At 39.9% G+C, this 18719-nt stretch overlaps 1 long non-coding RNA gene across 2 annotated transcripts in view; it reads right to left on the bottom strand.

Annotated features, from left to right (window-relative positions):
- Positions 1-6574, bottom strand: part of LOC132440000 (uncharacterized) — a 137100-nt gene extending 130526 nt beyond the window's left edge. For both annotated transcript variants that reach the window (XR_009522477.1, XR_009522478.1), the window contains exon 1: positions 6470-6574. This is a non-coding gene — a long non-coding RNA (uncharacterized lncRNA). The remainder of the gene's footprint in view (positions 1-6469) is intronic.
- Positions 6575-18719: the final 12145 nt, after the last annotated feature.

The following is an 18719-nucleotide window of genomic DNA, read 5'->3' as shown; positions in this document are numbered from 1 at the left end:
GAGATACCACCACACCTGTTAGATTAACTAAAATTAAAAAAAAAATTGACAATACCAAGTGCTGGTAAGATTGCAGAACAACCAGAACTGTCGTATATTGCAGGTCGGAGTGAAAAAAAATGGTACAACTGCTATGAAAAACAGCTTGGTCGTTTTTTATAATGTTAAACATATACTTAACTTATGACCCAGCAGTTGCACTCCTAGAGAAATGAAAATTATGTTCAAATAAAAATTTGTACATGAACATTTATAGCAGCTCTATTCATAATTGCCAAAAACTGGAAACAACCCAAATGTCCTTTAACATGTCAATGGATAAACAAATTGTGGTATAATGAAATACTGCCCAGTAATAAAAAGGAATGAATTAGTGATACATGCAACAACATGGGTGAATATTAAAGACATTATGCTAAGTGAAAGAAACTAGTCTCAAACTAGTCATACTTACTGTATGACTCCTATTATATGACATTCTAGAAAAGAAAAAACAAAGATGATGGAGAAAAGATCGATGCTGGCCAGCGGATAGGGTTAGGAGGAGGCTGTGACTAAAAGGAGGCTGTGACTAAAAAGGTGGCAGCATAGGGAATTTTGATGGTGATGGACCTATTCTGTAACTGTTTGTCATGAAGGTTACAGGAATCAATATGTGTGTTAAAATGCATAGAATACATACATCAAAAAAGTCAATTTTACTGGATGCTAACGTAAAAAATAAAGAAAACAGAACAAAAATGTACACTTGGCATTTCAGATATAAATGAAGAAACACTACTCATAAAAAGAAAAATTATGAAACACAAGGCAGACAGAACTGAAACAATATCACACGAGTGTAAAAAATTTTTTTGGAAGAGAGTGATTAAGTAACTTGACAAAAGGTCACACATTTAATAAAAGACAACAATGGGGTTTGAAGATAGGTCAGTTGGCTTGAACTGCAGAAGAGCTTTATAACTGCCCTACAAAGTACCTAGGTTTAGTGGGTAAGAGCATTTGGATGTGGACTCAACATTGCATGCATTTGAATCCTGGCTCCACCCTTCTAGTTTGGAACCTGTTTCCTCACCTATAAAATGAGATTAATAGCAGGACTTACTCATACATCACCTGGCACCTAGTAGGTGCTGAAGAAACGACAGCTATTAACCACTTAAGACTTGATTTCTCCACTGGTAATAGAAATAACATTGGCACTGTGAAGAGTTTAAATCAGTACACAACAAGTATGTTCTCTGGCCAGTATGTCAGTTTTTCCACAAAACACAAATCCTTAGGGTTCATATTTGGTTCATTCATTAGAAATGTAGAAAATTGAATTTAGGTCTGTTTGATACAAAACACAGTCTTCCTTCTACTCGAAACCCCACTGTCCTCTTCTCATTTGTGCTGCATACTGATCACTTCCTGAATAAATGTACATGAATATTTTAAATTTCGATTGAGATGATCTTTATCAATATTTTATATATATAATCAAAGACAAGAAATAGTAGTCAAGGGACTCCCCTGGTGGTCCAATGGTTAAGAATCTGCCTTCCAATGCAGGGGATGTGGGTTCGATCCCTGGTCAGGGAACTAAGATCCCACACGCCGCGGGGCAACTAAGCCCGTGCGCCACAACTACTGAGCCCGTGCACCACAACTACTGAGCCCCTGTGCCACAACTAAGACCTGACGCAGCCAAAGAAAAAGAACACAATTAAAAAATTAAAAAAAAAGAAATAGTAGCCAAGATTAGAAACAACATTAGAGAGGGAGAGGAGCAGAGAAAAATTCTCCTGTAATAATTTTTCTGAGCATAGCAACTCTGGTTAGCTCACTGCATTCATGCACTTGTGAAGCAGGAACAGAAATTACAAGCACTCTGGCTATTATTATACATATAGATCACCTCAATTACTTTAAGTGATGTTGCTTAATACAATGGACAGCAGCTTTTTAAAACAGGCAGAGCTCTTTTCCAAGTATTGACGTCAGCAGGTCCTTGTAATTGTTCCTCTCAATGGCTCAACTGCCACTAGTCACAGATGTCCCCTGCATGACGGGACTGCTGCTTTCCACAATGCAGCATAGACACACGGAAGCCGCCCTCTACTTGGGGTTGGCGGGAGTTTGGCAGTAACCTTTGCCTCTAGCTTTTTAGCTGTGTGCATCATTTCCAGTTGGAGGTGTAGGATGGTTGGGGGATGTGGTTCAGGGTGTGCTTAGGTAGGGAATCTTTTATCTCTTTCTTCATTTGTGTTTAAGAAATTCAGTGCTAGAAAGGGACAGCTTGGAAGACCTCAATGAACCTCAATTCAGCATTGGTACTGTCCCTATTCATAGTCAGAGGGCTGTCTGCCTAAATAATTTAGTTTTCAGGTGAGAATCAGAAAGCCCTTTCCCCCTACTCCAATTCATTTCCCCACAAGCCCTAACATGTTGCTAGAAATATCAAGGTTATTAAATCTGGATCAATATTTTGGCTAGACTTAATTTATTGGTCCTTTAGAAAAGTGTAAGACCTAAAGGGAAGGGACCCAGGGAAGATAAATTTTGATGAGAACTTTAATGGAGAGATAGAAAAAGAGATTAGAGGCAGCAAAGAATCCATGGGCTGGGGGTCGGGGGGTTGGGCAGCAGTGCAGGATAGAGGTGGGGGAACACAGAGAAAGGAATAGAGCACAAATAAAAACAGAAGTTACTAAAAACAATTTTGCCCACTCCATCGGAAGAAATTTACCTGGTCCTTCTAAAATTCAGTAATAAGAGAATGATTCAATAATTAGATATTCTCTGCGAATTATCTCATTATCACACTTTGAGTAATCTTTGTTGAACAGAGGGAAATCCTAAAGATGTTGGGTTTTAGTGATAAAGTGAGATCTATCACTTTCAAGTTGGTTGTCTTAATTTTGCCTTTATTTGCCACAGCAAGACTTGGAAAACTGTAAAACTCTGTGTTATTTTCCCTCTACTGGCTGTGTTCCCATATCCATAAGGATGCTTCCGGAAAGACCAAACTTGAGTCGTGTCCCGGATGTGACCAAGTCTGGACTATTATCTAGCATCTGTATAAAATTCTCATTTTCTAAGAGAACACTTCCTAAAATAGGTCTTGCAACTCCAGGAAGTCTGATTGGTTTACCCGCTGTGTTTGAAGACTCTTTTGCCCTGACTGAGATCTGTACATGCTCCGCCTTTGTGATAACTGGCCATGCCCTGGGGTCGGGTAGGGTGGAGGATGACTGTACATGCAGAACAGAGAAAACAGAGAAATGACATCTTAATTTCCTGTAAAAATCTTTTTGTATAAACTGTGTGAACTTTGTTGAGTTTAAATAAATACTTTGAAGTCTGAGATGACTGGATTTCTCTCTGCACTGTCTAGAGTAACAATAAACTTCCAGCAAACATCAACTTCTCAGGATGGAGCCAGAGCCACCAGCTTCCTTAAGAAAAGGAGGGGGAGAATTCCTTCTCTACTTCACAGAAGGCTCTAATATGGATGCAGATAATAAACCATGTTATAAAGTCCCCAGTTGTACCTCAGGTTCTGTTCATGATGTGGTTAACAATATGGGCCCTGGAGTCAAAGACAAGCCGGTTTAAATCCCATGAGTCTCCACAAGTTATTCATTTACTCTGTCTCAGTTCTCTCCTCTGTAAGATGGAGCTAATAATACTATGTAAAGCATTGCAACCAGTTCCTGGAGCATAGTAACGGCTAAGTAAATGGTAGACGTTAGTATTACCATTATTGTTGCACTTGATATTTGTTATCACTGACATAATTATTATTCCTTAAATGGACATCTCTTTTTTTGTTGTTTTTTTGTTTTTTTTCTTGCGGTACACGGGCCTCTCACTGTTGTGGCCTCTCCCATTGCGGAGCACAGGCTCCGGATGCGCAGGCTCAGCGGCCATGGCTCACGGGCCCAGCCGCTCCGCGGCATGTGGGATCCTCCCGGACCGGGGCACGAACCCGTGTCCCCTGCATCGGCAGGCGGACTCTCAACCACTGCGCCACCAAGGAAGCCCTGGACATCTCTTTTTGATGTGCTCCACAGAGTTGGAGCCACTCCACCAACAGGCTGGGTGGAGAACTAAAATATCACTCTAAACCACCTAGGGCCAAGACAGCAGTTGGGTTTTCAGTTCAGTGTACTGACTAGTTGATAGTGGCTTCCTGGAAGGCTGTGTGGACAAGAATTCTAAGGCTGCTGATGAGATCAGCAGAGTGCCATGATTGATTATCAGTGACTTCCATGAGCATGAGAGGGAGAAAGGCAATACTTTGTTTATTTGCCAACTCTGGCCTAGGCACTGTGGGTCATGGCTCAGATTCTTTCAGTTCCTCTGAAATACTGCAGAAAAATACAAATATTCTCCTTCCTGGTTACTACAGTTCTAGCACTCTTGATGTTGAAAAGAGATTCTTTTTTTAAAATTAATTATTTATTTATTTTGGGCTGTGTTGGGTCTTCGTTGCTGCGTGTGGGCTTTCTCTAGTTGTGGCAAGTGGGGGCTACTCTTCGTTGTGGTGTGTGGGCTTCTCACTGTGGTGGCTTCCCTTGTTGCAGAGCATGAGCTCTAGGTGCGCAGCCTTCAGTAGTTGCAGCACGTGGGCTCAGTAGTTGTGGCTCATGGGCTGTAGAACGCAGGCTCAGTAGTTGTGGCACACAGGCTTAGTTGCTCTGCAGTATGTGGGATCTTCCCGGACCAGGGCTCGAACCTGTGTTCCCTGCATTGGCAGGCGGATTCTTAACCACTGCACCACCAGGGAAGCCCGTGAAAAGAGATTCTTATTGGTAACAAGCTATAACCCAGTTCAAGACCAAACAGTGAAAAAAATTTTTTTAAAATTTTGTTTAGAGTTTCATTGCTTCCTTCTGGGAAAACTATCTGGCTATTAGACATCATAATCCGAGTAACATGGTGGTCTCCTCTTCCCCAATAATGACGTTAATGGCTTATATTTTCAGAGCATTTAATTTGTAAAATGCTCTTACATCCATTAGGACACTTTATATTCAACAATTTGGCATGTGGTAAGCACAAAAGGAAGTGAAGGCAAACTGGTGTGGGTATTTCTTAAGACTCATTTTAAGTTCATTGATGATTCCAGCACATATGTTTTGTTTCCAAAGTGCTGGTGTTTCACTTCCAGGGTAATGGTATCTGCCTGTTGCTGTAAGCCTCCTTCTGGTTTCTTGACTCCTTAATTTATTTTCCTTTCATTTATGATTTTTCCCCATGTAATACATGTTTGTGTATTGTTAAAATATTGCCCTCATGTTGTGCGGCATGCCCAAGTATTTCCTCAATGAGTCACTTATGGATCGCAGGACCAATTCTGTTCTCAAGACAAAGTGCCAAGGCTAAGATTAGTTCCAGTTTTATATTAATGACTGTCGATTCTTAAGGCTCAGAAACCTCTAATTGCTGCACAGATACCAAAATGGTCAAATGGTGGCCTGTGTGGAAGGCAGGCTCTCACTCATTTCCTGTACTAAAGGGTTGTTTTCCTGTCCTAGATAGCTTCTACTTCAGAAGCATAATCCATTCTCTCCCACTCATCCAGTCTCAAGAGATTTGAAACTATTCTGCAATAAAAGATGTGTAAGGTTGACCCTCCCTGCCCACGCTGCTCTCTTCTCAAATGGGTTGAGTCAGTATTTCCTTCTTCTCTAATTCAGCAATGGGCCAGCTGGTTTTGTCTGATAGATTAATACCCAATTAAATGACCTTCTCCGAACTTCATCTAACCAAGAAAAAGACAGAGTTAAGCAATGATTTAATTAATGGAATCGAAGAAGACTGGTAAAGTAGATAAATTCAGACCCTAAAACCTCTTTCCGTCAGAAATATTTTGGGAAGTTTCCATAGTACAGTGATTTGTTTCTATTATGAAACTTTAAATTATATAATAGGGGAACTATGTTTTGTCCTCCATTAATTGTATGGCAACCTAGATGGGTCAAAATTCCTTAGAAGAAGAAATAAAAAATATTATTTATTGTTTATATGACTTCAAAGCTCAACAACAACAACAAAAAACTATTAAGACCCCATGGCCCTATATCTGTTATATAATTGTTTTCACTGAATTAGGGTTTGGTATTATATCCTAGGTATACATTAAAAGGTGCTACAAGAAACAACCATATGAAATCTAATTTTGCATTTAATGTGGGGATATAATTTGAATATATTTTTCACCATAACTCAGTGTGTGTCTTAGGAAGCTCTCAGAAAGATGCGTGTATCAACTTCAGTATGAAACAGTAATACATAGTCCAAGTTAAAAAATGGCCTAAACAATACAGACGTGTAATATCTCATTAACAAGAAGACTGGAGAGAGGTGACTGCTGGTACTGATGTAGCTGTTCACTGATGTCATCAAAGACAGTATTTTTCTTTCTATTTTTCTGCCCTACCATTTTTGGCTGTTGTCTTTCCAATCTAATGTTTTGTACCTCATGTCACATGGTGGCAGCCACAGGACCAGGCCATATATCCACATCAGGTCAGGAAGAAAGAGAGGGATGGGTCAGCAAGTTCTTTTCTCCCTATCCATCTGAAGAGAGAACAAAAGCTTTTTCAGAACTAATCTACTTATATCTCATTGGCATTTCTGGATCACATGACCCCCCAACAAAATCAGAGTCATGTTAACCAATTATCATAGCTATAACAATATATTTTCCCTGGCCCATTTTTTAGAACAATCCTTATGGGCAACCTTAAGTCTAAGGAATTGAGAAAAGTTTAAGTCATGGCCCCTGCTTTCTTTCTATAAGTTTAGCCTCTAGTTGAGAGGCAATTCATATATGAAAAATTAAATAATTGTGAGACAATAATAATAATAATAGGTACACAGGCATTCATCATGAAATACAAGTGAATGGCCTAGATAGTAAATGTTGAAGGATCCCACTATGGTTTGGGATGAACAGGATAGGTTTCATTTTTATTTTATTTACTTATTTATTTATTATTTTATTATTTTTTTTTGCAGTACACGGGCCTCTCACTGTTGTGGCCTCTCCTGTTGCAGAGCACAGGCTCCGACGCGCAGGCTCAGCGGCCATGGCTCACGAGCCCAGCTGCTCCGTGGCATGCGGGATCTTCCCGGACCGGAGCACAAACCTGTGTCCCCTGCATCAGCAGGCGGACTCTCAACCACTGCGCCACCAGGGAAGCCCTATTTATTTATTTTTTAAAAATGTTTATTTATTTGGCTATGCTGGGTCTTAGTTGCGGCATGCGGGATCTTCGTTGCAGCATGAGGAATCTTTAGTTGCAGTATGCGGGATCTTTAGTTGCGGCATGTGGGATCTTCAGTTGCGGCATGCAAACTCTTCGTTGCGGCGTGCAAACTCTTCGTTGCGGCGTGCAAACTCTTAGTTGCGGCATGTGGGATCTAGTTCCCTGACCAGGGATCGAACGTGGACCCCCTGCATTGGGAGCATGGATTCTTATCCACTGGACCACCAGGGAAGTCCACCAAGATAGGTTTTAAAGAGTAGGAAGGGTTTAATGTAAACCTTACAAAGGAGTTTAAGATATAATTAAATGTCTTCTTTTGCTATTAAGCCCCAGAACTACATGTATTCTGACTTAATTTTTATTTCTACAAATCTTCTTCCCATCTTCTTCAAAAGAGTCAATTTTGGACTTTAGTAATTTTTTGAGGACCCACGGCCCATCAGCTACTTGAAAATCAGGAGTCTAGTAATAAGGTAAAATAGCATGAACAGAAAAAGTAGGTAGCTGATGTAATGAACTAATGAATAAGTATATCTATAGGGCAAAGGAATTGGAAGACCTTAGTGGAGGGAGGAGAGCAGGGAATTTGAATCCTGAGGACAGGGAGTCCAGTTCCAGCTGACATTTCCTAGCTGTGTATTCTTGAGCAAACTGCTTAACCTCTTAAGCTTTGTACTTTCTCATTTATAATATAATGATGGTAATTTACTCCCCATTGACTTGCAGAGATTATATAAGCTAATATCCTAGAAAGTGCTGTGTAAACTTTAAAAATGAGGTACAAAGTATTTAAAAGTGATACTCATTTCAGTGATAGACTTCTTCATATAGATTTTATTACTATCACTCTATCAAAATGCCCATCTGATAACTAGGTTCAGCGTTCCCACTGACTTCACACTTGGTTTTGGCAGATCAAAGCTGACAAGTCCACTTGGTTGGGGCCAGTAAGCATAAAAGGGCCTCTGAAATAGGAAGCAAATATCAGGCATTCTGGTTGGCTGACTCCTTTCTAAAGCTTGTCAGCTTAGAGAAAATTCTCAGATGTCAGGATCAGTGGGATTCATTCCACATATGTACATAATACTAGCTCAAGTAGAGTTCACCCCCATGTTAAAAGTGGGGTTATAATGGGGCAAGATCTTACCTTTCCATTTTGAGAAAGCCTGACATCACATCTGTGAAAATACTATGAACCTCTGGAGAAAGGTTTTAGGATATGGATAACATGGTGATGATGTTCAACAGTGGTTCAATCTTGATTTGCTAGATTGTTCATGGAAAACTTGAAATAATTTTGGAAAAAGTAAGGAGCACCCTGTAGCTCTCACACCCCTAGCCTCCTGAAATAACTAACAGAAATTAGAAAATAGTCCAATCATATATAATAAAGAAACCACAACATGGAGCACTAAATACTAGATAGGATACAGGAATTTTCTTCTAATCCTAATGCTATAAATGTGCAATAAAGGGAAGAATAACACACAGTGAGTTCAAAATAGAACTGAGAAGGTCCCATTCATTCTACTTTAGTAAAATTCAATGAAGCACACACTGGGTTTCCAAAATTGTTGTAATGAATGTTACATGGAAACTCATGGGTATCCATCTCATTGGACCCACCCCATTGGACAGGGCAAATGTTAATACTGCAGACCATGACAGGCTGTACCCAAGTGCATGCCTAGCATGCTTGACTGGCTGTTACAGTCTTAGGGCTCAATGTCAAATTCCAGACATGGTACTCATTCTCATTACTGTCTGTTGACCTGATATTTGGCTGGAATAAAAGACTTTAAACAAGTAGTCCAGATGGGAGATTGACACCGATAATGTTGTAGAATAATCATTTCAATAAATCTTAAGTGCATTTAAACCACTGGTTTCTTGGACATCCTAAAATGTACAATGCTGTTTCTGGGAAATAAAATAAAATTCTACGTTTATTGCATTGCTCTGTGACGCCCTTCATGGAATAATAATTGTCTAGGGACCTTGCGGGAATAAGATTAACATATTCTTAGGGACTTCCTAGGTGCCCAGATCTTACATATAGCAACTGATTGAATCCTCATAGCCAGTCCAAAGAGTAGTCATTATTATCATTTTTCCATAGATAAAGTGAAACCTGGGTAGGTTAACCAATTGACTCAAAACCACTAAGAGATGGAGCTGGGATTCTAAGTAGAACTCACCAATCACACAGTCCCATCTCTTCTATGATTCTGAAAATTGTTCTTTTTCCACCATAGCATATGTCTCTGGAGAGATTACTAATAATGCTTAAATGTATATATTGTTGCCATCCATATGACTGCAATGCCTAGGAAACAGGGTTAGGAGGAACTCTGGCCAACTGGATTTTCTAATTAACTGAAAGTTTAATGTTTTCTTTAAAAATGTTGTTGACACAATTCCTGAAATGGCCCATCCCTCTTCCTTGGCTTAGCAAAATACAGTGTTTAAAAGTAACCTTTTCTCTGATCATGTCATAGTCTTGACCAGATCTCTGCTCAAATGTCACCTAATCAGACAGCCTGCCTATGACCACCCTTGATTAAAAAAAAATCACTCCACATTCTCCCCTCACTCTATCACCTTTGTACTGCTTTACTTTTTTCCTCATAGCACTTATCACTAATTGGTATGTTACATATTTGTTTGCTTTTAGAATGTATTTTTTACTTTTACTTTTACAAATGTATTGTTTACTTTTTAAATGTACAATGTTTACCTTAGAATGTAAGCTTCATGAAAAAGCTTCCATTTATTATAGCCAGAGTTGTTTCTCCGTGGCCTAGAACAGTGCCTGAAATGTAGCAGGTACTCAATGTTTACTGAATAAATGAATGAGTGAATAAATTAACTCAATTATATATCAGTTCTAACCATTCAGTCTTGTTGCCACAAGTAGATTGGGCTGAATTTGTGTGTGTGTGAGACACTCTGTCACCCTTTATATGGCACCAAGGAATGGGGTTATTTATAATAAAGCTGTTGCCACATTATCTGACTCTTCCTCATACAAATAGACACAGGGCAGCAATTTAAGTAATTTAAGGCTCTGGTCACTTGGAACTGATCCATTAAAGTTGTCCTATAATTTGAAGAAAAGGATTGGTATCTTATGTGCTCTGTGTTTTACACTCTGCAGTCTTTTATGCTGAGTGTGCACCATGTAAACACATTCAGTTCTTAGCAAAGGACATAAATGTTGAAAACTACTCAATTTTAAAGAAACCAGGTTCCAACTTTCTTAATGTTCTCTACAGAGAAGATCGCTGAAAGTGGAGTATCCTTAGAGAAGGCAACCATTTGCAGATTATTTTCTCGTATCCTTTCTGAAATGCTGTTGCCAGCACAATCACTACCTTGCTACACATGACCCTGGTCAAGTGTCTTTTTACTCCCTCTTGCTTAAAAAAGGTAATCTGCATGCTGTTTGTGGAAGACAGTGAAGATGACTGAATAGTAGGGGATGGAGAAAGACTTATTCTGAATAGTACTACAGATATTTGGCAGCTGAAACAAGGATATTCCTTTCAGTAGTGAATTAAGTGAATGGAGTTGTCATAGCAAACATGTATGTGTCTTTTGGGTATAAAAAAGGCCCCAACTGCTATGTTTTCTATCCCTGTCTTCAGGGTGTAAGTCCAATGTATTTGGAAGCATTGATGAACCTTCAGGCTGTCTGAAAACTTTCGTGAAAACCTTACTATGAGAGCCAACATCATGAGAGGGAGTCAAGTGGTGGTTAAGAGCTTGGGATCTGGAGCCAGATTGCCTTGTGCTTCAATCCTCGGTCTGTCACTTACTGACTGGGTGACATTGGCCAACCATCACTGTACATAGAACTTGGGTCATGGCACTCTCTCACTCAAACCACTTTAATGGCTCTCCGAGTCTATATGGCTGTGCCCTGCTTCTCTCTCAGACCTCTTTGTGAGCTACTTTGGGGGCCACTCCTCCTCTTGTTTGTTGTGCTTCAGCCTCAGGGATCTTCTTACTGGGCCCATCTCAGGGCATCTGTACTTGCTGGTCCTTAACTTAGAATGCTCTTCCCCCACATATTCTGAAGGCCTGCTCTCTCACTTCCTTAGGGCCTCTGCTCAACTCTTACCTCTTCAGAGATGCTTTGTTAGAACAGCTTTCAAAACACCACTTGCCTTTCATTCTCTACTTCCTACCCATATTTGTTCTTCTTCATAACGCTTATCATCCCTGAGCTTCTATCTTAAAATTCACTCTTCATTGTCTGTGCTGCACTCCACCTCATCCCAACCCTAAATGTAAGCACATGAGGTTATGAATGTTGTCTTGTCCACTGTGGAACTCCAAGGTCTTGAATAGTGCCTAGCACACACTAGGTGCTCAATAAATATTTGCTGAATGCAAGAATCTATACCTGATGTAAATTGTGTCCATGAGAGTCTCTTTCTCATTGATTTGGAATTGGGCCCAAAGAGACTATGTCAGCAGCAGGTGCTACAACTATAAAGTCTTATAGTATCAAAAGCTGAGACTCAAATATCAGGAAAACAATTACAGGTCACTCTGTAAAGAAAAAAGTAGGCTCAGGAAGAGAGAGAGATGTTGATCCTCCCATTTCCAAGACTCTAATCCTACTAATTCTCTTTGCTTAGGAGACGAGTGCATTTCTGTTTCTTGCAACCAAATGATCCCTGACTAATTCAAGAGTGAAATAAGTTGACTTTTCTTAAGAGCTTCTGGGGTCCTAGAGGGCAGAGGAAGTGCTGGTGTGCCTTTTTATACCTGAATCTCTAGAACCTATTACAATTATTTCTAGTACATATATGATAAATAATTAACAAATAAAAAATTTTCAATTTGGAACTTAATTCCAATAACGCAGAAGCCAATGATCCCTAGTTTACCCTCCTAAGACTGTATTTCTCTTTTCTCCTTCCTTTGGATGCCTTTCCATTACCCAGCTCCTCTCAGGCCCTCACTGAACATTCTGCTCAGCATCCTTGTATGGGACACATAAAAAGTTATTCAAAAACAAAATCCTCTCCACACCAGGCACATAGTAAATTCTGGTGAAGTTTCTGGATGTTCTATGTCAAAACATCAATGTCTGTTGCCTCCAAGGGGCCAGTTCCATCATCTTTAATAGTGTGGTAGGTTTTGTGAATTTACATCTTCAAAGAGTTGACTTTATTTTGTGGTTGCTGATCTTTTTATCTTGAACCAGAAATATGGTTTTAGCACCAACCAGTGAATTGAAAATTCTGCTCTAAAGTAGCAGAAAACAGTTATTTTACAGGAGAAAATTGGGGCTTGCAGTGGAACGTTTAATTATAACCATCACAAGTATTGTCCTATTCAGTAGTCTAATCCATACTTGAATCCATGATTCCACCCCTTCATCTTATCTACCTTTATCAGAGTCCTTCCCAAGACTGAGTTTTATTTTGATGAGTTTTTGGTTTCATCAGGCATCCTGTGATGCAACCTGTCCTGTTTCCCATCTAAGACCCCTTCTGCTGATAATCCTCCTGGTTTTCCTTTAGTTATTTTCATCATCCTATTGGCTTAATGGTATTATCTTTTCTACCAAAGATGGAATCTCTTTAATCTTTGCATTAGTACTTTTTCAATTCTTGCATAAGCTGCCATTTAAATATCATAGTTTATTATTTTTTTGATAAAGTAACTATTCACAATGATTGTGAAGTTAGTTACCCATATTTTGGTCTTTTATGTATCATTCCTTAATTGATGCCCTCTCCTCTCATCATCACCCCTTCTTCTGGGTTCACTGCAATTACTGACTGAGAAATCTTTCTCTGAGTAGGATAAAAAGGAGAAAATTGATATTACTCTAGAGTTTTTTATACCCTGACAAATCATAGTCACAATTTAGAATGCTATCTTATATTAAATTGATTTTCAGGGCCAGTTACCCACACTAGATGAAAACTAGGACAAGAACACACTAATTCAACCATTTGAAGATTGAATCCATTGTTTCTACTTGTCACTTTCAAGAGCTATTTGACCCAAGTTGGACTTAATTCAATTACAAAAGTGACAAGACTTACAGTGTGAGGGGAAAGGGGTTTCTACTTCCCAGGCAATGGGAACAAAAGCTCAAATTAGAGTTGTGCTATGTGTAGGCTATGATTTTGAAACCCTGAGACATGACTAAGGGATGCAGCGCCACTTTCCTTGGTGCTCCCCTGGTGGAAGAAGCCCAGGTTGAAACACTTCTGCCTTCTCAGCCCAATGGATCAACATTCTTATGTTTAGAATTATCTTGCTATCCCATATGAATATGGGTGTGGACCTTCAGCAGCCGACCTGTAGGCATAGAGGCAATTTTGTTTTCCCCTGGTAAGGTGACCCATCCCTGTTGAATTCGAGGAGGTTAGGAATCTGTAGGACGTTTAGAAGAGAATCCCAAAATGAAGTAGGATTCCCGGTTTGAGGAATTGGCTGCTGTGAGGTCTCATGGGAGTTGAAGTGGTGATTCAAAAATGTCATAATTTATAGGGGCATCTGAAGCATTATCAGCACAGCACCTATAGTCATGTGACTTCAGCAAGGCCAGTCAGTCTGTCTGCGAAATTTTAAAAAAGCAGAGCTGAGGAAAGGAGGCCAGTCTCTCTCAGGTGGCAGAAGCTATAAGCAAGGAGATTTGGATGATTATCAATAGTCATGCTTCCCACTACAAAGGAAAAGCTGGTTCACTGTCAGAAAAATCTAAACTGACCCAGAGAGAGACCAGAGATAAGGATGATGCATTCCAGCCCCTGGTTCCACTGTCCCTGAGATCCAGGGGCACCTCTCCTACTTCCAGTTTGTTGTTCAACTATTTCTTTGATTATATATAATATCCCCAGAAACCTTCCAATAAACTCCTTTCTGGACTAAGTTAGTTCCAGTTGGGGTTTTGCTCATTTGCACTCGAGTCCTAATTATACATATACGCTTGGGAATTCAAAATCAGGCCATTCTAATGGCATCTGCAAAAAGGGGTGGTTTGCAGTTAGTCCAGTTATAAATTTTTCTCAATTTACTAACCATAATTAAGGGTGCTATAGGCAGGAATCAAAGTTTTTCTGGTTCTGTGTTAAGGGCTGGAGTGCAGTTTTCAACAGGAAGTTTCCAGATTAGCTCCTGTATACTTTGATCACCTGTTCATCAAGAGATTCTCATGGCCTCCCTTCTACTGACTGAATACAAATGGCCACTGGAGGGAGGAGAATGGGTAGAGCCAAACCTTCAGTGTTCCTCTAAATGCTTCAACCTTTTCTCCCTTCTTCCCCATGAGACTACATTTTAAATATGGCTTTAACTTTCAAATGTAAGAAATACTCTCCTTGGACCCTTTAGAATATATGCCTCCTAATTTTATAAATTTAAATCCCATTGATGGCTAGTGATGTTAAACCATTTCAGTTCCCACTACACATATTTCTGGAGCATTCCATAGGCCAGAATGTTTTCAGCTCTTGGCATACCCATTTCTATTCCTTCTAACTTTCCAACTTGTCCCGCACAGTGCTTGATGCAGTCAGCTCTTACAAGTGGATTGCTGAGTGAATAAGCAACCCTGCAAGCGTGTTGAAGAAAAATTGTGAGTTGATTAATCCTTCTCTTCCACTAGGTGGTGCTGGTTAATATGTCGTATGCCTTGAAATGTTTTTTTGTTTTGTTTTTTTTCACATCTTTATTGGAGTATAATTGCTTTACAATGGTGCGTTAGTTTCTGCTTTATAACAAAGTGAATCAGTTATACATATACATATGTTCCCATATCTCTTCCCTCTTGCGTCTCCCTCCCACCCTCCCTATCCCACCCCTCTAGGTGGTCACAAAGCAGCAAGCTGATCTCCCTGTGCTATGTGGCTGCTTCCCACTAGCTATCTATTTTACATTTGGTAGTGTATATATGTCCATGCCACTCTCTCACTTTGTCACAGCTTATCCTTTCCCCTCCCCATATCCTCAAGTCCGTGCTCTAGTAGGTCTGTGTCTTTATTCCCGTCTTACCCTTAGGTTCTTCATTACCTTTTTTTTTTTTTCCTTAGATTCCATATATATGTGTTAGCATACGGTATTTGTTTTTCTCTTTCTGACTTACTTCACTCTGTATGACAGACTCTAGGTCCATCCACCTCACTACAAATAACTCAATTTCGTTTCTTTTTATGGCTGAGTAATATTCCACTGTATATATGTGCCACATCTTCGTCATACATTCATTTGTTGATGGACACTTAGGTTGCTTCCATGTCCTGGCTATTGTAAATAGAGCTGCAATGAACACTGTGGTACATGACTCTTTTTGAATTACAAAAAAACAACCCAATCCAAAAATGGGCAGAAGACCTAAATAGACATTTCTCCAAAGAAGATATACAGATTGCCAACAAACACATGAAAGAATGCTCAACATCATTAATCATTAGAGAAATGCAAATCAAAACTACAATGAGATATCATCTCACACCGGTCAGAATGGCCATCATCAAAAAATCTAGAAACAATAAATGCTGGACAGGGTGTGGAGAAAAGGGAACCCTCTTGCACTGTTGGTGGGAATGTTAATTGTTACAGCCACTATGGAGAACAGTATGGAGGTTCCTTAAAAAACTACAGATAGAACTACCATATGACCCAGCAATCCCACTACTGGGCATATACCCTGAGAAAACCTTGAAATGTTTTAAAGGCCTCAATCTGTCACCATTTGGTTGGCAGTAGGGCTTAAAGGGAGGCAGCGAGTTTATTTGTCCAAGCCAGGAATTTCTGAGTCTTCACTGGGCCTTTTCCTCTAACTAGATGTGTGGGCTTCTTAATTTCCTATTCTTAAATAGGGTGAATGGCCCTTTAACTAGCTGTGTCAGAGGATGTGGTGAGATGTTCTGCTCTCTCTTGACACTTCTCAGAGGCCCATTTTCCTGGAGTCTGGGGACAGCTTTAGAAGACCTAAATGGGAAAGGGGTTGTTTGGCTAAGAGAGTAAAGACATAGGCTTTTAGTGACTAGTACTGGACAACTCACTATTACCTTGACCACTGGCCATTAGCATTTGGTCGAAGCACTATTGGTGACCCCAAGATCTCCGTTTTTGCCCATGATATTGCAATTTAGATGTGATTTTTACTTTCAAAATGTAAAAAATACTCTCCTAGTATTGTTTAGAATATACTTACAAAGGGAGCTTTTAAAGAACTCATGTTCGGGCAGGACAACATCTAATGTAGTAGTGTTCTGCTTATCAGGCATCATCAGGAAAAGAGGTGTTGCATATAAGCAAATTTTCCAGATATCCAAACCTTATTCCTCTCCATGCTAGATCTTTTGAAAATTTTGCAGCGTTGCAATAGATAAAAATAGTCCTAAAATATATTGTGCATGCTGTGCTTTCTTAAGCATAATATGCTAAATTTAATTTATTTAATAACTCAAGCATCTCATTGAGTTATGTATATATTTTCTAAGAGCTGTTTTATAGTCTAGTATTTCTGCCCTGAAGAATTAGCTAAATGCTTCTATCATTCTTCCTTCCTTCCTAAGCATACTCTACTCTTCCATTTTTCAAATTTTCAATCAATGGCATATCCTAAGCTGGATACCAGATTGGCAGGCTGCTCAGTGTGGGTTAACACCAGTGATATCCTCCTCAACTGAAGTTCTGCATACTATTATGTTTAGACAGAGGACCCCACTCCCTTCCTGCCTTCCATGGGGTCCTCTGGACTCCTGAACATCTCAAACTCCAGGAACAGTTTCCTAGCCAATTCTCTAATAGGAGACCTCACTCTGGGCACAGTCACTCTCTGAATACCTCCTTCCTATCCATAATCCGTAACGGAAAACAGTTTTGTTAAAGACACCAAGGATATAACACTAACATAATAAAATAGGGAAGGGAGGGTGGAAATCTACAGAAGTCAGAGCCACAGTGGTAGGCTCTTACCAAAAAATGAGACTCAAGATAAGAGAAATAGCACACAGGACATCTTTATTCAGAAGAACAGAAATCCAGTTCAAACTCTCTTAAGCTCAAATGTTCACCAACAGAAAAGGTCTGGAAAACTTCAGGAGAAGATGGCTACAAGGGTTCAAACAGCTTCTAAGACATGATTGCTCACATCTCTGCCGTGCTTGCCTTTGCCTTGGCTCCATGCCCAAACCTGTCTTCTCCATTCATGGTCCCCAGCAGATCCAGGCTTATACCCACCTGGCTTCCAGGCAAATGGAAAGAGAGTTTTCTCTTTCCAATAATTCCTACAAGCATCCCAGAATGGACTCTCACTGGCTGGGCTTAGGTCGCATGGCTCCTGAAAGTCAATTATTATGGCTGAAAGCCTGCAATATACTGATTGGCCAGATCTATCTCCAGAGATTAGAGGAATGTGTCAGACAACCATAACCACATGGACCTAGAATTTAGAGTTTGAGTGTAGTTATTCCCCAAAGGAAAAACCATTGTATTGCTACCAGTATAGGTGTGAGTGGATGCTGGGAAGATAAAACCAACAGATTTGTGCTAAAGAAGCTAATGGAGATGAACAAGTAAAGCCGGGAGGCCAATTACCAACTCCTATTATGATTCAAAGAAATCCTGCCACATACCAGCCATGTCCTCCCACTGGGTGCCTACCTACTATACAACCTTCATCTTTAAGGTTCTCATCTCACCCCCATCTGCTTCCAGGCAGAATTAGGAAAGGGAGAAGGTTACTGCTGAAATCTCCTTTAGCCAAACATCGCTGAATTCTCCAAGATCTTTTATCCTGTCAGGTCTTCAATTACTTCAACTAATTTTTCTTTCTTTTGACAAGTCTTAAACAGGCTCAAAATCACAACTATTTTTCCAAGGACATGAATATTGTAGAAAACAATCAAATATAGATCAATGGCTAGCCCCATGTTACTCTGATGGTTGACCATACTATCACACAAGAGGACCACCTGTGATGTAAATCTAGATCATCCTTCTTATCTAGTTTCCCACTATTTAATTGGAAATTTTGAAAAGTTCTAGAAGACCCCATGGATATCTTCCTCATCTTCTCCTTCCTTCCTTCACTACACAAAAACGAACTGAGATCCTACTATGTACCAATCACTGAGGATACAACCATGAAGACGCCAGTCAAAGTCTGCCCCTGCCCTCACTAAGCGTGGCATAGACAAGGAAATGGACGACTATAATACAGAGTGGTCAGCACTAGCATAGAAGTAGACATACGGTGGCATGAACATAAAGTTAAGGGCCCTTAATTCCTACTGGCAGGGTCAGAGAATTGATTGGATGTATTCCCATTATTGTAATGCCCTCAGGACGCACTTGCCTTCTTCTGATCTCCACAAAGTACCCGAGATGATATATGGGGCAGGAAGGAAAACACCCCAACATATACCTTAGACATTAAAGAGCAGAGATTCCTAACTTGGGTCCATGAGCACTGGTTTT

Source organism: Delphinus delphis, chromosome 16, assembly GCF_949987515.2.
Source record: "Delphinus delphis chromosome 16, mDelDel1.2, whole genome shotgun sequence".
NCBI classification, from domain to species: domain Eukaryota; kingdom Metazoa; phylum Chordata; class Mammalia; order Artiodactyla; family Delphinidae; genus Delphinus; species Delphinus delphis.
The sequence above is the reverse complement of the archived record's forward strand: the minus strand, read 5'-3'. Positions and strand labels throughout refer to the sequence as shown.